This window comes from Diceros bicornis, chromosome 7, assembly GCF_020826845.1.
Source record: "Diceros bicornis minor isolate mBicDic1 chromosome 7, mDicBic1.mat.cur, whole genome shotgun sequence".
Lineage (NCBI taxonomy): Eukaryota > Metazoa > Chordata > Mammalia > Perissodactyla > Rhinocerotidae > Diceros > Diceros bicornis.
In genome coordinates this window covers 62891606-62916638 of record NC_080746.1, presented here as the reverse complement: position 1 = coordinate 62916638, position 25033 = coordinate 62891606, and the positions used below count along the sequence as shown (strand labels likewise).

General features: G+C 39.1%; 1 protein-coding gene and 1 pseudogene across 3 annotated transcripts in view; both read right to left on the bottom strand.

Moving 5' to 3' along the window:
• Positions 1–25033, bottom strand: part of LOC131408754 (tripartite motif-containing protein 5-like) — a 420025-nt gene that overhangs the window by 34115 nt on the left and 360877 nt on the right. The window contains exon 1 of one of the 3 annotated variants that reach the window (XM_058545800.1): positions 24187–24266. The exons of the other annotated variants lie outside the window; for them this stretch is intronic. The gene's annotated coding sequence lies outside the window, so the exon portion shown is untranslated. Of the gene's footprint in view, positions 1–24186; positions 24267–25033 lie in introns of those variants that run through there. 3 annotated transcript variants of the gene reach the window in all.
• On the bottom strand, positions 11857–24274 carry LOC131408763 (tripartite motif-containing protein 5-like; annotated as a pseudogene).

The window sequence follows — 25033 nt, the reverse complement described above, 5'->3', positions numbered from 1 at the left end:
ATCTCCCAGGTCAGTGAGTTTAAAGGAGGCATTTGGTAACAGAGGCCATCTTCATAAAAGTACCCCTAGTCTCATCCCTTTTTCTCACAGTCAGTTCATCAGAAAATCCTATAGCATTCTCTTCAAATTAGGTCCATCCAAGAAAGTCTTTTACCCAGATTGCAAGAATAGCTTCCCCATTGATCTGCTGATACTGTCATTGGTCTCACACAGTCTGCTCTCATCACTGTTCACATCAAAAGCCAGAAAGATTTTAAAAGTATACATCAATCTTGTCACTCATCTGCTCAAATGCATGTCATTCAGTGTGAGTCCATCTTTATTATGGTCTAGTTAGGAACACATTACACATCCTCTGCTATGGCCTCATCCCTCTCAGCCCACCTTCTACTCCTTCCTAACCCACCCTGCATGCCTTTATGTTCCTTAATAGCTCTGGACAAAAATCTGTCTTAAACCCATAATTTCCTTGAAGTCTCTGGTCAAAATCGCTTCCCACACTGAGACCTAACATGAAATCTATTTAAAATTGCAAAGCCCTTTTGCAAGGCACATAGATCTTTTGCCCCATTACAGGCCTTTTGGTTTACTATTATTAATGTTTCTTTGTTGTACTTTTGTGCCATAGTGAGTTTCATCTTTTTGCATACTACATTACTCTTTTACTCTTTGTTTACTTTCCCCCAACCGCTATAATCTTTTGTAGGTACTTATTATTTAACGTAAGTTCAGTAGATGTTAACACAATTTTTTTTTTACCACAGCAGTATGCTTTTGTTTTTGTGAATTTAATCAAAAATATTAAAAGTGTTTTAAACTAATTTCCTCCTGTTTATTGGACCCTGTACTAGCCACTGAGTAGGAAATTAACATATACATTCTATGGACCTTGTCCAGGTGTTCCTAAGATAATGAAGAACATGCTCTAAAGCAAGACCTCTCACCAGAAGTTGATGGGGCCCTACTAAAGTAAGAGTAAACCTTGACATTCAGCAGAAAACAAATTCCCTGTGCCTGGAACTCCAGAGAGACAAATGACCAGACCGTAACGGCAGACGTGGGAATACTCTGATCGTCCAGCTTGTCTTATCAGGCTGCCCAAAGGGCTAGTAATTTATAAGAAATATTATGAATAGCTTCCTAGAACTTACCAGGACTAGTAGAAAAGATGATCTTCAAGAGGTTCTTATCCTGGCAGAGCCCTTAAGATCCCTTTCCCTCCATCATGAATCCAGATAAGGGATCTCGTCTCTGCTGCCTCTCACCAGAAGTTTGGGCTTTAATGAAGAGAGAAAACAGGGTTCCATCTCACATCTTCTCTGGAGGAGAGAAGGAAGGAGTTTTCTGCCTCTGAAATAAGACTATTCTGGCTCACCTTGGCAGAGTAGAAAGTCAAAACTAAAAAATAGGAAGAAACTGATGGTAAAAGCCTGGGGAAATAATGATTCCTCGAAGAAACAAACAAAGATCTTTACTTTTTTAAACCTCTCTTTCTTAAAGGACACTCCTCCCTCAGATTCAATGTCCCATCTTCTGCCACCTTAGCAGAAAACCTACAAGCTGGCTTTTTTTCTTATTTCAGAGCAACGTTGGAACCATAAATTAAACTCGCCCAAACACATTTAACCTGTTCCTCCCAAAGACTGCTGCCCGTTGCCCTCGCAAACTACCCTACACACCTTCAGGAGAGGTGGAGGAGTCTTGACTCAGTGGAGATCAGGTGCAGGTGTGGTCAAGATTCATGCACCAAGCCAGAGGCCTGCTCTCTACAGAGGAGTTCCCCTACAGGAAATGGGTGAGAAATGAAAGTTAAGTCTATAGAAGCAGAAATGAAAGAAAGGAAGCAGAACAGAAACTTAAATACAATAACAATGGTGGGACACCACGTAGGACACGAGAGGAGGGTCGTGGTTTGGTATGTTCTAGAGCCTGTACCAGCTAGGCACCCAATTACTGCATCCTTATCCTACCACAGTTTATTTCAGCAAGAATATTTGAATAATAAGAATGTGAATTACAATGATGCATTCCCCAGGTTGCCTGAATACTCGGAATTTCAATTCAATCTTATAATTATTAGTTAAGCTTACCCTATATTCAGATCCTAATGAAGTCTCTTGCGATAAAATAACGATCCAGAAAGGCTCGGCACCTGACATCTTATAATGCAGAGTGTGATGGAAAAAATAATGAGTTATAAAGCCTTGTAAATTTGAGCTGGCACAGTGAGTATTAGTGGCTGTCATTGTGAGTGGTAAAAAATAAAATTAAAAAAAATTTCTTCAGTGTGAGCCTATTGAGAAAATATTTCCACAACATTATTGAATCTTAGAAGTCCATCAGTTTATTACCAGTTTCTGCTCCTTATCCAGGCAGGCTAGAAGAGGAAGGATTCCCAAGACTAATAATGGTAAACTACGTTATTTCCATGTTACCCAGCAACTTGGAGGAAGGTGAGAATATGGAGCTTAATAGATGGTGCTGTTCCAGTATAATCTTTCACTGAGTAACACTCACACCTCCAAAATTTGTCCACTTTTCCCAACTTCCTTCAGGAAACATTTGTTCCTTTCTACACCATCAATCAAACATTTTAAATTTCCTACACATGCTCTCATGCTCTATTATCTATTGTGTTCCTGTTCTTACTACGTGTTCCAGATGTTGCAGTTACAAGATGGTGGAAGCTCCATTATATGTGTCCCTGACAGACAGGACTGCAGAGCACACCAGTCTTCACACGTTAACTGATATGAGACATGTAGGGCACTGAGTAGCTCACGTTTTTCCACTTAAAGCACAGATATTTTCATATTGCTTATAACCCACAGAAGAGTAAGCTGATCTTGGTTTATTAACTCTCTCTGGCTCATATATCTGTGAGCTACAAAATGAAAATTATATAGACATAATTGTGGAGCCATATTGACAGTTTCCATTTCTTGGGTATGTAGAAAATTTGTTCTAACAACAAAGTCATGATGCTTTTAAAGTACAGTGATAATCCTCCACATTTTGTATAAATTGCATTTTTTCCTTTATCATCTTTGTTATCACATAATACTGTCATTGGGTATCCCTCCTCATCCAGCCCTGTGTCCAACAACAGTAAGTTATCTGAAGACAGAAAAGGACCTTGTCTATGTTGTTCCTTTTTGTCTCAGATCTATTACAAAATGTTGTATACAGATAGTGATATCTACATAGAAAAACTTGCACTTACATAGCTGTAGATATCATTTTAATTACATTGAACGTACTGAGGATAATCACGGTCATCTTTTATTGTTGTTGTTGGAGTGAACATAATTGCCATGATACATAATGAAATTCTTGTATTAGTATTAGCATTTATATGAACTCCCTTGACAAATTATAACCAACAACTTTTCATATCTTCTTAGGGGTTTGTTCCTAAAATTGAGTCAGATACTTACTCAACACCTGTTGTTTCATCTATCTACACCACCACATTTTAGCCACATTACTTCCTGTGCCATGTGGTTTTTCAGACTGTAAACAGTAAAAAAATCATGGTCTTGAAGTGAGAGATCTTTCATTAGACCCCTCTCCAACAGGAGATGTAGGGATTGGAGGGAAACACAGAGCCCAAAGGAATATTTATTATTCCTTGGGCCCTGGGAACATAACAAGCTACAATGTGGACCATAGCAATGTTTTCAGCTCTGCAGATAGACTTTGGGTCTTGGGAGAAGGAGCATGGTTTCTTCTGGTTTCCTTTTGGAAGACATTTTCTTATACCCTGACAAGCTCTGATTTCCTTCTTGGTTTCTCTCCACCTTAAACCTGATGTCTCAGAGAAGGTTCCCAGGACATAAGTGGCACTCTCCCTACCCTCCCTTCCACTCTCAGGCCTCTGATTCTCTCCTACATTTTCCAGATAAATTTTTTATAATCTCTTCCCAGGCAAGCTCAAAAGCATCAGGTCTTCTATGTAGTCACAATTTTCAACTTATAGATCGATTCAAGGCTTATAGCCTAAACTATCCTATCTCAGACTACTCAGAAGTGAGTAGTGTGTACTGGAGTTAGAGGTTTTCTTTTGTGTGTGTGAGGAAGATCAGCCTTGAGCTAACATCTATGCTAATCCTCCTCTCTCTTTTTTTTTTTTTTTGCTGAGGACGACTGGCTCTGAGCTAACATCTATTGCCAATCCTCCTCCTTTTTTTCCCCCAACGCCCCAGTAGATAGTTGTATGTCATAGTTGCACATCCTTCTAGTTGCTGTATGTGAGACGCGGCCTAAGCATGGCCAGAGAAGTCGTGCATCAGTGCGCGCCCAGGATCCGAACCCGGGCGGCCAGTAGCGGATCACGTGCGCTTAACTGCTAAGCCACGGGGCCAGCCCATCGAGCTTTTGAAGAAGGAGTTCTTTGGGGCCAAACAAAAGGGATCCAGATCAGCTAGCTTTTACACCCTCTATTGCCAAACAGATTTCTTTCTTCACATTCCAGAAGCACTTGCACCTCATACAAATATCTCAAAGAGTCTGGAGGGAACCCGTTAGTTGTCTGGGGCTCAGGACATGAGGCCAGATTAGAGATTCAAAGGGAGAAAAGACTACAGGCATGCCTTTCTTTATTATGCTTCACAGATATTGTTTTAATTTACAAATTGAAGATTTGAGGCAATCCTGCATCAAGCAAGTTTATTGGCACCATTTTTTCAATAGCATTTACCCACTTTGTGTCTCTCTGTCACATTTTGCTAATTCTCACAATATTTCAAAGGTTTTCATTATTATTATATTGGTTATGGTGATCTACGATCTGTGGTCTTTGATATAACTGTCATAGTTGCTTTAGGGTCCCACGAACTGAGCCCATATTAGACGACGAAATTAAACAATAAATGTTGTGTGTGTTCTCACTGCTCCACTGACTGGCCATTGCCTGACTCTCTCCCTCTCCTCAGGCATCCCTATTACTTGAGACACAACAATATTGGAATTAGGCCAATTAATAACCCTAAAATTGCCTCTAAGTGTACAAGTGAAAGTAATAGTCACACGTGTCTCACTTTACATCAAATGTGAGAAATAATTAAGCCTAGTGAGGAAGGCATGTGAGAAGCTAAGACAGACTGAAAGCTAGGACTATTGCACCAAACAGTTATCCAGGGTGAACGCAAAGGAAAAGTTTTTGAAGGAGATTAAAAGTGCTAGTCTGTGAACATACGAACTATATGAAAGTGAAACAGATTTATTGTTGATATGGAGAAAGTTTTAGTGGTCTGGGTAGAAGGCCACAACATTCCCTTTAGCCAAAACCTAATCCAAAGCAAGGTCCTAACTCTCTTCAGTTCTATGAAGGCTGAGAAGGTGAGGAAGCTGCAGAAGGAAAGTTTGAAGATAGTAGACGTTGATTCATGAAGTTCAAGGAAAGAAGTCATCTCCATAACACAAAATAGCCTTGTTTTGGAAGAAATCCCATCTAGGACTTTCATAGCTAGAGAGGAGAAGACAATGTCTGGCTTCAAAGCTTCAAAGGACAGGCTGACTCTCTTGTTACGGGCTAATGCAGCTGGTGACTTTAAGTTGAAGCCGATGTTCAGTTACCATTCTGAAAACCCTAGGGCCCTTAAGAATTAGGCTAAAAATACTCTGCCTATGCTCTATAAATGGAACAACAAAGGCTAGATGCCAGCACATCTTTTTACCACATGGTTTCTTGAATATTTTAAGCTCACTGTTGAGAAAGACTCTTCAGAAAAAAGATTCCTTTCAAAATATTACTCCTCATTGACAATGCACCTGGTTACCCAAGAGCTCTGAGAGATGCACAACAATACTAACGTTTTCACGCCAGCCAACATGATGTCCATTTTGCAGCCCATGGATCAAGAGGTAATTTCAACTTTTGAAGTCATATTATTTAAGGAATACATGTTATAAGGCTGTAGCTGCCATAGATAGAATTCGTCTGATAGATCTGTGCAAAGTAAATTGAAAACCTTCTGAAAAGGATTTGCCATTCTAGTTGCCATTAAGACACTCATAATCCATGAGGAGAGGTCAAAATATCAACATTAACAGGATTTTGGGAGAAGTTGACTCCAATCCTCATGAATGACTTTGAGGGGTTCAAGAATTCAGTGCAGGGAGTAACTGCAGATGTGGTGGAAATAGCAAGAGAACTTGAATTATAAGTGAAGCCTGCAGATGTGAGTGAATTACTGTGATCTCATGATAAAACTTGAATAGATAAGGAGATGCTTCTTATGGAGGAGCAAACAAAGTGGTTTCTTGAGATAGACTCTACTCCAGGTGAGGATGCTGTGAAGATTGTTGAAATGACAACAAATGATTTTGAATATTACATAAACTGAGTTGATAAAGCAGCACCTGCGATTGAGAGGATTACACTAATTGTGAAAGAAGTTCTACTGGTGGGTAAAATGCTATCAAACAGCATCACATGCTACAGAGAAATCAATCATGAAAGAAAGAGTCAATCCATGTGGCAAATTTCATTGCTGTCTCATTTTTAATTTTTTTTTTTTTCTTTTTGGTAGAGAAGACTATCCTTGAGCTCACATCTGATGCCAATCCTCCTCTTTTTGCTGAGGATGATTGGCCCTGGGCTGACATCAATGCCCATCTTCCACTACTTTATATGGGACGCTGCCTCCACATGGCTTGACACGCAGTGCATCAGTGTGTGCCCGGGATCCGAACCTGCTAACCCCTAGCCGCCAAAGTGGAGTGCACACACTTAACCACTGTGCCACCGGGCCAGTGCCCATTGTTGTCTCATTTCAAGAAATTGCCTCAGCCACCTCAACCTTCAGCAACTACCACCCTGATCAGTCAGCAGCCATCAACACCAAGAAAAGACCCTCCACCAGAAAAAAGATTACAACTTACTGAAGGCTCAGGTGATGGTTAGCATTTTTTATCAATAAAGTATTTTTTTAATTAAGGTATGTACATTGGTTTTTTAGACATGGTACTATTGCACACTTCATAGACCACATAGTGTGAAGATAATTTTTATAAGCACTGGGGAACCAAAAAATTTGTGTGACTTGCTTTTTTGTGATATCTGCTTTATCGCATTAGTTTGGGACCAAACTTACAATATCTCTGAGGTATGCCTGTAAAACGATGCATATGGGATTTGTGGGAGGCATGATAAGGAAGAAGTTTAGAGGAAAGGGAGGGCCTTGTACAACAGAGCTCATGTCCTTTGGTCCTCACAGTCAATTCCCCTACCCTGTGCTGTGCTTGCCACATAAACACACTCAGACACACTGAACCCTCCACTCCCCCCAGTTGTCAACAAGATTTACAGATCAAAAATAGACTACACCAAATGTCATGTCTACTGTATAGCTCTGCATTAACCACCATACTCCATACTATTGTCTTCTTTCTGAACTCTGAGAATGAAAAATGGGACAACCACTTTGAAAGAAATCTGGCAGCTTGTTATGACATAAAATACACATTGACCCTAAAAACTGTTAAATCATCTTATAGTATTTACTCATGAAGAGCGATCTGTTTGTATTTCTAAAAGGCTGGATATGAGGATCCCACTAAGCCCTGTATGAATGAACACTGCAGAAACAATTCCCCTCCTTTCTCACTGAGGGAGGAGAAAGGGTTTTTGTAATTCTTGAGGACTGCCCTAGTCTGTCAGCTCACTGGAAAGAGTGTGGCTGACAGGAGAAACGAAAGTGTGGCCTACAACATTATTGAGAAATCCCACAAAGTACCCTTGACTCTTCCTGTATTTCCATGAATAATAATTTTTTGAAGCCAGGCAAACAGAGAAAAGGAATTCTAATGAAACAGAATTACTGCAAAAATAGAAAACAATATTAAATCAACTTTTAATTAGTATATTCAGTGAAATAAATTATTATAATTATAATATAAGATGAGGCAGCTATGAAGATGATAAAAAAATGTTTCACTCTGCTAAAATATTTATTTTACAGTTAGACAAAATTTTCTAAATTAACTTTGATTACTAACAAGTTATTCTATTACTTAAAACCAATTAAAAGTAATAATTTTGAAAGTAAACTAATATATATTTTTAAAATAATTTATTTCAAGTCATAGGTAAAGGGAATAAGAAAAACAATTAACAGACAGCATTCTGGATCACTGCTCATGTGTTAGGAAACAGCAGCAGTAATTAAAACTATTCTACTGTATAATTTTCACAATAGCTTGTCAGGTGATTTTCATTATGTGTTTTTTGTAAATGAGGAAGTATATCTCATAGAATTTAGATTAGCTGATAAGGCCTGTATGTGGCAACACTAGAACTGTAATAAAAGTCTTTCTGTGATATAGAAAGAAAAATATTGCATGATCTCACTTATATGTAGAATCTACAAGAGTCAAACTCATAGAAGTAGAGAGTAGGATGGTGGTTGCCAGGGGTTGGGGAGAGGAGGAATAAAGAGATGTTAGTCAAAGGGTACAACTTCTCAGTTATGCAAAATGAATAAGTTATGGAGGTCTAATGTACAATGTGGTGCAATCGTCTGAATGTTTTGGTCCTCCCTCCAAATTCATATGTTGAAATCCTAATGCCAAGTGTGATGGTTTTAGGAGGTGGGGTCTTTGGGAGGTGATTAAGTCATGAAGGCAGAGAAGTGTGTAAGGCCACAGTGAGAAGTTGGAAGTCTACAACACGGAAGATGGCCTTCACCAGAACGGCAACATGATCTTGGACTTCCCAGCCTCCAGAACTGTGAGAAATAAATTTCTCTTGTTTATAAACCACTCATTCTGTGGTAGTATGTTACAGCAGTCCAAACAGATAAAAACACATTGTGACTATAATTGAAAATATTGTATCATATACCTGAAATTTGCTACGAGGATATATATCTTAAATTAAATCTTCTCACCACACACACACACACACACACACACAAGCACAGTCACAAAATGTTAACTATGTAGAGGTGATGGATTTGTTAATTAGCTTAATTGTGGTGATCATTTCACAGTGTATCTATATATTTAAACATCAAGTTGTACACTTCAAATATTTACAATTTGTATATGTCAATGTTATCTAAAAGCTGTCAAAAAAATTAAAAACAAAAATAAGGCTGTGAGGAGCTGGCCCGGTGGTGCAGCGGTTAAGTGCTCGCGTTCTGCTTCGGTGGCCCAGGGTTCGCAGGTTTGGATCCCGGGAGGGCACCGATGCACCACTTGTCAAGCCATGCTGTGGCGGAGTTCTATATAAAGTAGAGGAAGATGGGCATGGATGTTAGCCCAGGGCCAATCTTCCTTAGCAGAAAAGAGTAGGATTCACATCAGATGTTAGCTCAGGGCTGATCTTCCTCGCAAAAAAAAAAAAAAAAGGTATACGGCTGTGAGATATGTGTGTGTGTGTGTGCGTGTGTGTACACCAAAAGCAGAACTGGAGTAATCTTGACAGAGGTATCAAGGACTTAAAAAATGAGCAAAATTGTACAAGGCTTATATTTTTATTATTTCTCCCATCTGTGTGTGAATCTACAATTATCTCAATTTTTTTTTAAATGTTGCCAATTTTAGAAAGCCTTCTCTAGGATACAAGCGTTCCTTTGATTGTGCATCCTCCATTGAGCTTTTCATCTAGGTGTCAGACATAGCCCAAGAGAAGCATGAATGAGTTTGGTGTATACAGAGATCTGTTAGTATTTATGAAGGACTGGGCATGGGCTTCATTGTGGGACCACAAGTCTTTGTTAAAAAGGAGAGTCAGTCAGTGTGCAGATTTTTTCGGTTATATGTAAACATTCAGGTCTTTATTTCCTTGTAACTAGGTACTTCATCCTGAACTGGAGGACTGGGCATTCCAGTAAATGAAAAGACATGAATGTCCCTGTAGAGTCATTTGTCAATAATTAAACAGTCCAGATTTTAGCTAGTGAGTGAGAGCCTCAGTCATTGTAACAAAGGGTTGACAGAAAGGCAGAGGTCAAGGGAAAATTTAGAAGATCAATTTCCTCAAGATTCCATTGATGAGCAGTAAGATATGGATGTGTACATACAGACACAGACATACACACACATATACTGGAAATATTCACCTTGGAATCTCTCATCTCATAAAAGTTTATCCAAAGATGAAGAAGTTGGGAATTCCTGTGGACAAGCAGAGATGAGAGCAGATACTACTTGACCAAACAGCCTTTTTTTTTTTTTTAACTCTGAAGTTGGTTGAGGAAAGAGTTTTGAATAAAAATACCAAAAGACATGAGGAATCCCACCAAGTTCTGAATGAACACCCATTGTAGAAATAATCCCCTTCTATCTCACTGAGGGAGGAGAAAAGTCTTTCCTCTTTGTCCGTGAGAACTTTCACGTCACTGCAAAAGTAAAGCTGACCAGGACAAACAAAACACCTACACTGTTGTTAAGAAAAAACCCACAATTGTACTTCTGGCTCTTACTGTATCACTGTGAATAATAACTTTTTAATGTTGAGTAAAGAGAGCCCAAATTGAAATTCAATTTCAGTGACATAGAATTACTGCAGAAAATTTAAAAAAATAATAAAATAAGACTGGGTGGCTAAACAGAAACATTTATTTACAATAAGTTAAATTTAAAAGAATTGAAATTCTTTGCTATTGTATTTCTTAAAAAAAAAAGCAAGGTTAATAATGTTGAAAGTAAACTAACATATATTCTTAAAGTCATTCATTTCAGTCACAGTGAGAAGGAGGCAAAAAATGATAGACACCATATTGGATACTGCTTAAGTGCTGGAAATGACAGGAGTTATTGAAAACATTCTTTTTTTTTTTAAATTTTCACAATATTATATCTGGTAAATTTCATATATTATTTTACAAATGAGAAACTGAATCCTATGGATTATACTTTACTTGATAAGGGCCAGTATGCATCAATACAAGAATTACAATAAAATTCTAACTGTTATACACACACCCACACACACACACATGCTTATGTATCACAGGCAGAGCAGGAGTAGTCTTGACAGCAGTACAGTGGTATCTGGGATCTGAAAAAATGAGACTTCAGTGAAAACAACACTAGTGCCCCTGAAGACACAAACTTGTTTCATGAGACACTGACACGGCTTATGTTTTTCAGTAATTAGTAGAGCATATATTTATTATTAAGTTGAGACTTACATGCTGTATACTTAATGGCATTTATCTACTCACAATGATCCTAAGTATGGTGCAATTCTTATACCAATATTATTCTAAGAAAATAAACACAGCAGTTAAGTATGTCATTCAAGTTTACACCGCTGAGATATAGAGAGACAGAACCTGAACTCAGACACTCTGGTCACAAAATATCTACTCTTAGTACATAGTATTTATGATATTTTCTCCTTTACTCCTTCATGAATAAGGGGTACCATGAGTAAACTGACACACCAATAAGGACTCCTTCTTTCATGGATAACTCCTATAAAAGTACTTTGATAATATGCAAAAACTCTTGAAAATCATTCCTTCATCTTCTCAGTCAATGGCAGAGGAAATGAGATAGTAAAAATTTGGCAGAGGTGTTACTTCAATACTGATCTTTCCTCATGAGTCATCAGTCATTTTTCCTTGGGACTATGGAAAATGATGAATTAAGATTCTCTCCTAATGATATTGGGAAAAATATGACACAAGGCAAATTGTACAACCAATTAGTGAATGAAGGACATTCAAGTGGAAAAAAAGGAGGGAGTGAGAAAAACATCATAAGAATGGTGCAAATAACCTGAGTGCTTTAGATGCACCCAAGGCAAGAGGTACTACAAAGTGAGTGAGGATGTAAGAAGGTTCAAGAGCTTGGCGAGCACAATGTCATGGGGGCAGGACATGTCATAAGACTGAAATACGGAAAAATTTCCTGAGAAAAGTAACACGAAGAGAATTTATAGATGAGAAACCCGTGGTTTGTAACATTGAAAAATGAGACAGTGCGAGCCTCGTAGTCTAGGAAAACCCCCACACGACGGGGAGGAACAGTCAGAGAGAGGGTTAAGATCAAGGGATCTGAGGAGGAAGACTTCTCAAAAGCATTATATTCGAAGTGATTCCGTAACCCTATAACCCAGTAGCCATTTCTAGGTTGATATCTAGAGTAAACATGTGGATAATTTTCACCTTGTCTAAATAAAACCTTCATGTTGACTTCAGGGCACTTTCCACCATATACCCCCAGGATCCAGGCACGTTTCTCTGACACATCTACCTCCCAGTAATGTTTCCCTGATCTGATAACTGGGGAGCCCAGGACACTACAATCATCATAATCGTCATTCCGATATGTATTTCTCCTTGGTCTCAAATCGATCACATATCTCATTTGTCTTCGATCCGCAGAAATGGAAACATTTGATTTAGAGTTGAGAGGATCCAGTGTCACGTGAACTGTAGAAAAATTACAGGGTTGGGTGAGAGAGATGATGCAGCTTTATTATACATCATAAATGTATGACATTGTGAGAGGGATCTTGAGAATAACCTGAGTGGGAATTAGGAAGAACTTTGTTCTGTTCTTGGGGAGATATATAATACTGCAGAAACATAATATGTATATGTGTGTTAGACAGGAAACATGGGTCTTAAACATGTAACCTACTAGAAATTCACAATTCTGAAAGATAAGAACAGGGTAACATGATGATACTGTGATTTCTACTTACCCCAGTAGCGTTGCACATCTGTGAGCTCTGAAATGACAAAAATCCATTGCATGAAAGGAGTCAGTACTGAAAACTATTTCCTCTCTGCATTAGGGGGAGGATTGGAGACTACAGTGAGATAGTGAACTGGTGAATGAGATGATGAACCAGAACCAAATAATAAATATGACCATATAATCAGCACATGATATCCATCCTTCTTTGTCTCCTCCATGCACACTTAGAAATTGTACCCTCTTCCCCATTCAGCCCCTGCTATGACAAGATTCCCACAGCCACCCACTTGCTCTAGCATTCCTCACCATTAAACACTCGCAGGATGCCTCTCAGATCAGGAGCTCGGAACACTCTCCTTTGTTTCATGGAATGAGTTTTTGGCTTCTTCAGAGTCAAGGTCTCACTCCTAAGGATGACAAAAATTGATCCACACACTTCTGACTTTTTGTCCCTCCAAAGCCACTGACTTTCTATCATTTCACCCATTGATTCACTTGAAACCTCTTCCTTGGAGGCTCTGAGAAAGGAGATAGTACACTGCTGATCTGGGAGACAGAAGAAATGTGTTCCTGTCCACCTTCCCATTCACACCTTCTGTGTGACCTTGGGAAGATCTTGACCTCTCAGGTACAGATTCTTGCTTTTAAAAGGATATCAATAACCGGTCCCTCTCTACCTCTTAGAAATAATATGAAATTATATGAAATAGTAGATTTAACAGACAAAACAAGATACTGTTACTTAAAAAAGATTAATATGCGGAAAAGCAACCGCATGGATGTGAGTTCCCACGGAGATGACCAGAAAATGAGGTTGCAGAATTGGTTTCCTGGGTGTTTCAGACATACCAAGTGTGAGAATACTGTCTAGAGACAAAGATCTTCAAGTGTGCTCGTCAGCAAGCAGGCCCTCAGAATAAATCTGAGATTTCAGGTTCTCAGGGAACAATTACAAACACTTGGAAAACAAAACATTATGAGCACCAAACTAATAGTGGTCTGAATTTCATGTGTTTGGAAAGAGCTTGATGCTGCCATGTAGGTGTGCAAATTTAGACATAAGGATGTCGCCTTTCCATTCTGGATTTTCAAGTACGAGACCAAGATGGATCAGTCGTTTGCACCAGGGCTAAAATATTCCATGACATTCAAGTCTATTTTTTGAAATCTAAACAGAACCATACAGAAAGAGGTGGTCTCTTCAATTTCCAGGGCAGAAATTTAAATACAAAAGAGATGTCTCCCATTCTAGGTGCTTGGAAGATAAAGAAAACAGGACCTTCTCAGGAGAGGTTAATTGCCTGTGAAATATGGGAACCTGAGTTAGATACAGGCACACAGGGAAAATAAAATTTAGCAAGTCACAGGGGCTGATAATTGCAGCCTTTTCCCTAATACTGCTACTGACCCAAATCGGCAATTTCCCACCACCTAAATTCCCTACCCTAGAATCTGGTCCATTTTCAATAGTTAGAGAATACTCAAGCCATGATTTGTGAACAGAAATTTAAGATAAAACTGCACCCAAATTTTCTTGCCCTGAGGAATATTTTATCCTAATTGACTACCAGATAACTCTAATGGCTTTAAACCTGTCTTCATAGCACGAAAGGACTGTCTCTGGTTTCCCTCACTTACCTTTCCATGACGCAATTCACGTCCTAGGGAGAAAAGAGGAAACGAGTCAAGAAGTGATACACCCTTCTCACTTACAAAACCTCATCACATCCCCACCACCCCCTGATTTGGGAATAAAAATGGTCCCAATGTGAGTGCCCAGGTATTAAGAAAAGACTCAGGGCATTCCTTCCCGAAACTCATGTGATGTTGTCAGTTTTCCTAACAGGTAGAAACAGCTTTTGCCCTGTTTGGCCCTGTGGTGGAAGCACCACATGTGTTTTCCAGTATCTGGAGATGAGACTGAGGAAAACAAGAGGACCATAATATTTTCCCCAAATGCATAAGGCTCCTCATGAGATGATTTGAATAACTCATGGTTCTTTCATTTATTTGATGGAAATATAAAGTGATATACTATTATTTCCCAAGCATTATGCAGGGCTTTGAAGAGTCAAAGATGAGTAAATAATCATAATATTCCTCAAGATGTTTGTACGGTTTTTGCTGAGGGAATAAGCAAACAAATGTATCAATGTGGGCAGTTCTCAAGTCTTTTTCTTTTCATTTTATGTACTATCTAAAAATGACAGACATCTATTCCCTTTAATTCAACACACAAATATGTTCAGTTAGTTTCCAAATCTTTATTTTTACTCAATTTTGCCTCTTAAATGCAGTAGTAAAAAGGCCACAGGAACCAGTAACTTAGGCTATCTAATAGTTACTTTCTATTCACCAGGCAAATTATCTCCTCTCTTATACCCCATTGTCCATAACGTTACCAATACCTACTTGGTCACTGTCCTAAAAACTACAATATTTACTGTGCACATCAGTCTCTAAGAAGCCAGTTTAGTCCACATCCTTAGCAGTTTTACCCATCAGATGTTCTTTATCATCACAGATATAGTGTTTTTTTCAGTCACTGCCACAGCATGGCTGAGAAGTGGTGTAGGTCCACACACAGGATCCAAACCTACAAACCCGGGCCGCCAAAGCAGAGTGCACCCAACTTAACCACTAGGCCACAGGGCCAGCCACACAGATATTGTTTTATTTGTTTCAACAGATATGTACCAATATATTTGGTCATTTTTACCTCAAGCTTACTTCCTCCATGTCACCAACTAGGCCAACAGCTGGGTCTACACACACCGTAAAAATGCTTTTGCCCTGTGTTAGGGCTTTTTTATTGTAATATGACAAAAACCAAAGAAAACTAAACTAAGTCTAGAAAAGGATTTTGGGGGGCTGTTATAGCTTTAGTCAAAGCTTAATTTTGAAGTTCAAATCTTGTCATCAGGTTCTGGTCTATGTCTTTCTCCAAATTCTCTTTATTCTCTCTATATTGACTTTATTTTCAGTTCATGAAGGAAACATGAATCTCTGATATAAACTCCAGAAGAAAAGATAACTTCTCTTCCCAGTTATCACAAAAAATTCTGAGATATGCATAGCATTTTCTGCATTGGATCAGGTGCTCATATTAAAAGAATTACTGTGTTGTTGCTGGAAGGAAATGAAGTAATGTTGGTAGCAAATTTATGTATTTTACTGGAATGAAGTTCATTTTAATCTGAAGTAGATCCTGATAGGATAAAATGCATATTCTAAGCACTAGAGCAAACACTAGGCAAAAACTTAAAAAAAATACAGTCAGAAAAGAGGAAAACAAAATTTCGTACTAAAAACATTTGTTTAACACAAAAGAAGTTAGTTAAGAGAAAGAGAAGAATAAAATCTACAAGAGATGTAAAGAAAGCAAATAGCAAACTGGAAAATTTAAATACAATGATATCAATAATTGTATTAAATGTCATTGTCTGAATACTCCAACTAAAAGGCAAAGATTGTTGGACTGGATAAAAAGTAAGATTCAATTACTGTTATCTACAAGAAATATATTTTGGATTCAAAGACAGAAATAAGGGAAAAGTTGAAAATAGAGCAAAATATACACCATACAAATAGTAATCATAAAATTTCTCATCTATATTAATATTAGACAAAATAGACTTTAAGAAAATAAATATTATGAGAGATGAGAGTACAATTTCACAATGATAAAAGGTTCAGTATGTCAAGATATAACAATTATAAATGTACATACACCTAACAACAGAGCTTCAAAATACACAAAGTGAGACTGAAAAGATAAAAGCAAAATTCAATAATAATATTTGGATATTTCAATACCTCTCCCTCCCAGTAATTGAGAGAATTGCTTGTATGAAAACAATCAAGGATTAGACGACATGAACTATACTATTAACCAACTTACCTTAACTAACATCTTAGGACCATTTCACCCAATTAATGTAGAATACACATTCTCTCAAATTTGCATAGAGAAATTTCTACATTCAATATTTTAGGTCATAAAAAAGAGTCAATACGTTTAAAAGATTGAAATACTGAAATATATGTTCTCTTGTTACAGAGGAATAAAATTGGAAATCCATAGCAGAAGAAAAATTAAGGAACAACTAAATATTTTTTAACTAAATAACGCACTTGCAAGTGTCCCAAGGGTTAACAAAAAATCACAGAGGAAATTTGAAAATAAATTGAACTGAGTGAAAATAAAAACTAAATAATCAAAATGTGTGGAATACAGCTAAAGCAATGCATTTATCATTAAACACTCTATCAGAAAAGACAGTCTCAAATCAGTGATCTAAGTTTCCACTTTAAAAAAACTAGAGAAGGAAAAGCAAACTAAACCCAACACATACACACATGTACACACCTGCATATACACACACAAACAGACAATGAAAACATTAAAGGTGAGAGAAGAAATAAATGATATAGAAAGGTTACATAATAGATAAAAATCAATGAAATAATTAAATTTGTTCTTGAAAAAAGATCAACAAAATTGACCAAATATTACTAACTGACGACAAAAAAAAGTGAAAAAGAGAATCACCAAAATTAGGAATAAAAGAAGGAACATTACTGTGAGTGCCATTGAAATCCAAAGTTTTATAAGTGATTATTATGGTTAACTTTATGAATACAAATCAGACAACTTAAATAGAATGGACAAATTCTTACAAATTCATACATTACCAAAAACTGACTCAAGAACTGTAAAAAATATAAATAAACCTAGTATAAGGAAAAAAATTATTGTAAAGCTTTCCAAAAAGAAAATCCCAGAGAGACATAACTTCCCTGATGAATTCTATTGAATATTTAAAGATAAATAAGATGAGTTCTGCACAAACTTTTTGCAAAAAATAAAGAAAGAGCGTGAAAACCTCAACTCATTCTATGAGGGAAAAAATAAAACAGAAAAAAATTCTTGGAATCTGAAGTGCATTTGTTTCTCTGTGACTAAGCTGGATGATGACGAAGTACCTGATAAATGTTTAACGTGGACCCCAGATAACACGGGTCTATAGAATATCACTGGACAAAATGGATCTTCTCTCCACAGTCAAATTTTTGCACTGCATTTGATAAATTAATAAAAATGAGATTTTCTCTTGTTGTTTATGCATTTAATTATTCCTATAACCTCTGAAATAAATGCAGCAAAGGGGTACTACAGGGCCAAAGGAACCTTAGCGTCACCATGAGAAAGAGCACAGCAATATGACAAGAAGGAAATTAGTCTTCATTTTTCTCAGATCTCAGAAGCTGAGGCTTCTTCCCAAGTCTTACCTGCAGCATCTCCATTGTTGACCCCTGCAACCGATGTTCCACGTCTGAGATGAGATCTCTCACCAACTGGCTCTGCTGGACCAGCTCATTCTCAGACTTGGCCAGGTTATGTAGAATATCTGTCACCTCCTTCCCCAGCTTCTGTAGCTCCTTCTGCTCCTCAGAGTCCAGGATACCTCTCATTTGTTTAAACTCTGCCTGGACACTTTGTACCTCATTTTGTATTTGATTCTTCAGGGATGAGAAAGAGAGAGAGGTACTCAGGCTCTCAGGCAGAGACCGGGAGCCAGCAAAAGAAAGATTTTCTTTGTGACGTTTTCAAGGGAAGTGAATTAGAAGCATGGGAGAAATTCTGGGGAACCTGACTTTTCCTAATATTTTGTCTTCATCGCATTCCAAAATAACGCTCACAAATCTGCATTATTGAGACCACCTCTAAGCGAAAGTGGATAACTGGGTGTGGCTCAGTTTTCACAAGGCTGCCCAGGACAGTCGAGAGTTCATGCCTTACTCCCGACTCCTAGCCGAACCCTCTGTCAAAAGTTGAACACTGAGGACAGAACCATGAGCCATTGCCAAATGCCTTCCCTGAAGAAAGTCAAAGGCTCAAAAACATCACAGGACAGGAACGCAGAATTCACTAGCCATCCTCATCAGATAGTCCATCTATTTGAATACCTCCCTCCTAGTATCCATGTCCATTTGTTACATGTTCACTTTTCAGCCACCACCCATAGCAAGGTAAGGATAAGAAGAGGGCTAATCAAAGGACTTTTGGACATATCGGCGGTCAGGGAACAAAGAGGAAGGGAGCTCTTTGTGACTAACACCCAAGAACTGCCCAGATTTCACTCCCTCAGGAAGTGTCTCCTCCTACCTTCCAGGAAACTCTCTTTTCTCTGACATCAGCTTCCAACTTCTCAGCTTCCTTCTGCTCCTCCCTCAGCCTCTCCAGAGCTGCCTGGAGCTTCTCCTGTGAGAAAAGAATCAAACGAAAGTTAGGCACTAGGCTTTCTCAGCATCAAAATACAAGATAAATAGGGAAGAAATCAGGATCTTCTCCAGAGAGACTTGAGTTTACAGAAAACGTGAGAACAGTAATTAGGATCTATGACTTCCAAGAAAACATGAGGTGGTGAATGTGTTCTTTAAGACTCAGGTGATAGAAGTCAGCATCCTCTCACCAAGAGAAGACTGGTTCTCTTTCTTCTAGAAGAAACCTGATCCTGAGGGAAGGAAAGTACTTATGTCTCAAGCCATCCAGCTCCCCAGTTACTCCTCCTGTTCAAAAGGGTAATGAGAGCTTTTCTTGGGCACCACATCTTCACCTAATAGCACAAGGTACAAAACTACATATTTCTGGCTGAGAGTCTGTATTGTAGCCTTATCCTTTTGTAATTGGATGGAATGCACAGAAATGGGTTTCAGGCCGAGGAAGGTGAGCGCAGGAAGAAAAGAGAGCACAGACCTCAGGGCTACGGTGACAAGGTAAGTAAAGTCCAAAGCAAAGTGGAGAATACCCATCAAGTACCATTTTCTGCACTGTCTTTGTTCTATCCTGGTCTCTTACCTGATATTCCTGGGCAACCTCCTCCATGAGGAATGTGTGGTGACCACGGTGCTCCTGAGACCGCTCGCAAAGCCAGCAAATGATCTTCCCATCCTCCTTACAGAAAAGCAGGAGTTTCTCTTCATGGCGCACACAAAGATCTCTCTTCTGCTCCTTCTCTGGGCTCAATTTGACCTCCCTGAGCCTCTCCACTATGCTGGCCACGTGCCGATTATGCCGCAGGTTGTCAGGCTGGTAACTGGCTCTGCACACAGGGCAGCTGTTCTCTCCTTCTTGGCCGATCTTGGACTCTTTGTTGTTTGTGGTGATGCAGGCTTGGCAGAAGCTGTGGCCACAGTCTAGGCTCAGGGGTTCTGTCAGGAGCTCCAGGCAGATGGGACAGGTCACCTCCTCCTTTATGTTCACCAGGATTCCTGAAGCCATCACAGCTGCTCCCGTGTCCTACCTGTCCTGACTTCTGAGGCTCCTCTTGCTCACAGATCCTTACATGATTGGGAAGGTAAAAGGGGGCAGAATAAGAAAGGAAGGACCAAAGGATACTAATTGTGTAGACATCAAGGATCAGACAAGACCAAAATATCGAGGAACAAAAAAGAAATGGTAGAGAAACAAGGACAGGAGCTTGGTGACCTGGTAAAAAGGACTTTTCATAATAATTTCATATACTTACTCCCAGTTCATGTCACACGACAAATCCCATTCATACTTGTGCAATGATTGATATTTTCCTTTACTTTCACTGAGTGAAAGATGACCTTAGTCCATTTCTAGCAGGATCCTCATGTGACCCAGCATCTCTTGCATGTTGTTTCCCATGCCGAAAACATATCCTCAATGTTAAAAGCACCAAAACACTCACGCCTCTGGGCTATTATACCTGCTCTTCACTCAGCATGGAATGCTGCCCCTGATATCACTTTGACTCACTCTTACACTTAAGTGAACTCTCTCTAGACATGTTCTCATATGAGAAAAATCTGCTGTGACTAACTTATTTATGATGTATCCATTGCCATCACTTTCTATACATTTGCGATGATTTCTCTTATTATCATGACATAATATATGACAATGTGTGTGTATGTGATAAGAGAAAACCCTTTATCAGATGTGTAAATAGAGATAATAAGTGACTTACAAAGATTATTTATCTTCAATAACACAACTGGAATTAACCTAGTGTTTGGGGTCCTACTTCAGAGATCTGTCTCCTCCTACACCAGAGTTATTCAAAGAAAAACAGAGGAAACTTCATGGACACAATCAATACCCAGAGCAATCAGGCCTGTGGTTGTGAAGAGATCCATAACAGCAGGGAGTTTCTGGGGAGCCTTGTGTTTGTAAATGATGAGATTTCAACTTGACCTGGAAATATGCCAAGGACATTGACAGGAGCCTAAATGTGTGTATGTATGTGGATGGTAGAGAGGGAGATGCTATGGATATTCTCATAAGATCACACGTGTCAGACCTGGACAAATAAAAACACAGATAAAATGAATTTGAATCTTCAGAAAGAAGTCTCAATATATTTGTCAAGATTATTCAACTAATTATGAATTATGTTAGCATATTTAACTCTGCCCATGGGCTGTGAAATGTTCGATGGATCCAGAGAGGAATTGGGAAGATCAGTTAGGAATGCATGTACAGTTGCTCAGGGGAGAGATGAGGATAGCTTGAGGGTCAAGGTTATGAAGGAAATGGTGAGAGACAAGATGAGGTAGAACAATAAGACTGAGGCTTAGATTGGGGTATGTGGGAACAATGGGTTACCATCATGCCTGAGCTCTTTCTTCCTGTTAAGAGGATATTGGCTTTCTCCTAGTAAGGTTTTTTTTTTTTTTCTTCTCTGAGAAACCTACTGAATTACAATAAAGTGGAAGTTCAGCGTCTTGATAGTAAAAATGGTCTGATGTATAAAGTATATTTGTATTGAGAAGACTTTATATAGACTTTAAAAGCCAGTCAGTAAGCACACACCTCATTTTTCTCAAGGAAAATGTGACGCTTATAATCAAATATGTCTATTTTAGGCCCCTGGGAGCTATACTCATGGGCTGTCACAAGGTAATCAGTCCTTTGTAGTCCTAGGCTTGCTTAACCTATGATAGTTTCACACATATCTACCTGGTCTGGCTTCTTATAGCCTGAGATGACAGGGATAAAATATATCCTGCACCACTGTAAAATCCATCCTGAGAACTTATCTGAGGCAGCCATGCTGGCATGCTGTGCCTCCTGTCTTGTATCCACCGGCTACACTAAGTGAACATGGCCGTATGTTTCTTATTAGGTCACATGGATGGAAATGACCATCCAGATTGCAAACCACTACTAATGATCAGTCAGACAGCGTGTCACAGAGTGGTTGCACAATGATGCTTATATTCCTACCTGGATTCACTTTAGCTCTGTGGCCACAGTCCAGGATCAGGTGTTCTGTCATGAGCTCCTGGAAAATGGGGCTATGAGGCAGTAAATAAAAAAAGGGAAGATCTCAGTAGATAGTAATGTCTTGATAGTCACCAATGTTTGATGGTAAAAGTAAGATCTCCAGCATGAGACAATCAATAAATTTTCCATTTGCTCTACACAAGGGAGGTAAAAGCTATAAAGGCTGTGTGGAGATAAATTTAGACATATGAAAAATGTCTACTTTGTCATATTCATCATACATGAAGGGGCCCTGGTGAAGAATGAGGCTGAAGATGAACCAGAAGTGTAATCCAGCTAATGGTACAGATACTGAAAATTGCCCTGAGGTCATAGGCAGTTAGCATGTGGCTGCAGAGACTATGGCCTACATCAGGCTCTGATGAAATGCAAGATCAGAGGTAGTCACTATACCAATGGTAGATATTACTTGATAATATCTACCCCTGTTTATGACTCAAGCTGTGATCCAAACATGGGAGTGGGGTCTCAGATCATTTCTCATCCCATTCAAGATTCAACAAATTTTGAGATGCATCAAGAGCCTATAGACGAGGGAGGAGCAGAGCACAGTTTCTGCCATGGGATTATGGAATTTATTTTCACAGTGGGGCTAAAATGAGCTAATGTCAAGGAAACTGTTACTACAATGGACAGAGAAGAGCAAGGTGCAGAGGACCTAGAGTCCTCATATGGAGGATGACCTAGCATCTACCTGAGCAGTGACCCAATGGTTCCACAACAATCAGGGAGTTAGATATGGGAACATGTGTGGTGTCTGCCTGATGGAACTCCCAGGTCAGTTGGTTGCCATAGCTGTGAGGTGATTGCACCTTACAAATTAGTTTTGTCACATCTGAGCTCATGAGAATGTAAACTCAAAATGTCCCAGAGGTCACAGCTAAAGACAAGTAAAAAAGATATTAAAAGACAACGACTATGTAAAAGTCCAAAAGATAAGGATATAAACAATACTTTCTTCTTTTGTGACTGGAGTAAAACTGTTTCTCTAATAATGATAAAGCCCCAAATTACCAATGTTATATGGGAAATAGTCACTTTTTCTAAATGGATGAATGGAAGGTGGAAAAAGGAAATTGTGCTATGTTTTAATTACCAGGTAGTCATCGAATATTACTTAATATGAACTCCTCATAATACTAGCAAATTAAAAATTGGAGCAGAAAAGTGACAAATCAATTCTAAATCCCTGTGATAACTGGCTTGACAGAGGTGTACCGTATGAGTTCAGAAGACAGGCACATAACACTGACTTTTGACTGAGAGGAGGACAAGAATATGCTGTAACGGTGATGAATCTTCAAAGTCAACTTTGATAAAGTAAGGTTTGGTCACATGAGGGGAAGTCAGAGTGAGAAAAGAGATTTGAATGGTGTCTTCCACTTGCCTGAGTCAGGCGGGTGCAGCTGTACCCTCTATAGGAAGGGGGAATAAACAGAGGCTCCCCTACTCTAACTTCCTTCCCTCATGGAACTCAGAATGCTGTCATCATACTGCTTCTTCTGACATCATTTTATATTATTAACACCAATGAAGAACTCGTTTTGTTTATTAAAAGTTAGAAAAGATACCACTTCCGGAAATGCTTCCTTCGTACACCTCTTGCTCCTGACGTCTCAGCTGAGCTCTGTTTCTGGGTGGCAGATATGGCCCAAGGAGAAGGATGAACAACGTTAGAGATTTTTAAGAACCTGCAGCAATTCCCTTTGTCTGGACAAGTGAATGGATAAAGGCTGCGCTGTCACCCCAATAAGGCTGCTAAGCACAGACAGGCCAAGGAGAAGAGACTTTATCTGCTGACTCATGCAGAAATACTAGATTGTTACACCGATAGGCAGTAAACTATTAGGATTCAAAGATCCCTGGGAATTTCTACCTCTGAAAACTCAAGTCATCTCACAGTATTTAGCAAAGTGCAATTCAAAATTATAGAAGGTGTAGGAGATGTGGGTAAATAGTTTGGAGAAATAACAGTCCCTCTATAAAACAAACAAAGCCTTTCACTTCTCCAAACCTCTGTTCTTTTTAAGCCCACTGCTCCCCCAGACTGCACTTCAGTCAGCACTCTCAGCAAGGAGCCTGCAAGCTGTTTTTTTTCCCCTCCGTTCAGAATAGCTTCCTGAAAACAAATTAAACTCACCCAAGCAAATTCAGTTTTTTCCTCTGAAGTTTCCCCACCTCTGCCCTCTACAGACTACTCAACTCACCTGCAGATGACAATGGAGAAGCTCCTACTGGGGCAGGAGTGGTCAGGATTCACTTGCCAAACCAGCTACCCGATCTTCACAATGTGATAAAGTGGAGCCAAGTGAAACAGAAAGTTAAATTCTGCGGGGAGGGCAGAAAAAGAGAAACGAAACTATAGACCAAGCGGAGGCCTCTATCAAGCCTCTGCCAAATGACAAGACTTACGCCTGGGGCAGATGGACCAGCGATGATATTCTTATCCCTAACTCAGTTCTAGTCCTGGAAACTCTTTCATGGCTCTTCAAGGTAATTCATCCTTTGGAGTACTAGGCTTACCTAGGCAATGGAATTTCACACACCCACCTTGTCTTGTTTCCTTACAAATGAGCTGTCCTGAGGAGGAAATAAAGTACCTCCCTTACCATGGTGAAGATCCACACTGAATTCCCACCTGAGGCAGCCATACCAGCACTCTCTCTCCTATCCTGCACCCATCAGCTAAGCGAAGTGAATCTGGGCAGTTTGTGTCCTGTTAGGTCATGTGAGAGGGAATGGCTATCCAAATCTGAAATTATCTCAGGTGGTCACTCAGAGGGGCTATCACAGTGGAAACACAGTGAAGCTGACTTTTAGAACCTGGATTCAGTATGACCTAAATGCCACTTTTCTTAAATAGACTGGAAGATGAGACTGTATGAAGTGTCATTTGTTGGGCAATGTCATTTAACACTGACATGTAATCTTTATATCTTAACATAATAAAAATAAAGTAGGAAAATAATAGTGATGGCTACTTTTATGTGTCAACTTGACTGGTAACAGGGGGCCCAGATTAAACATTATTTCTGGGTGTGTCTGTGAGGGTGT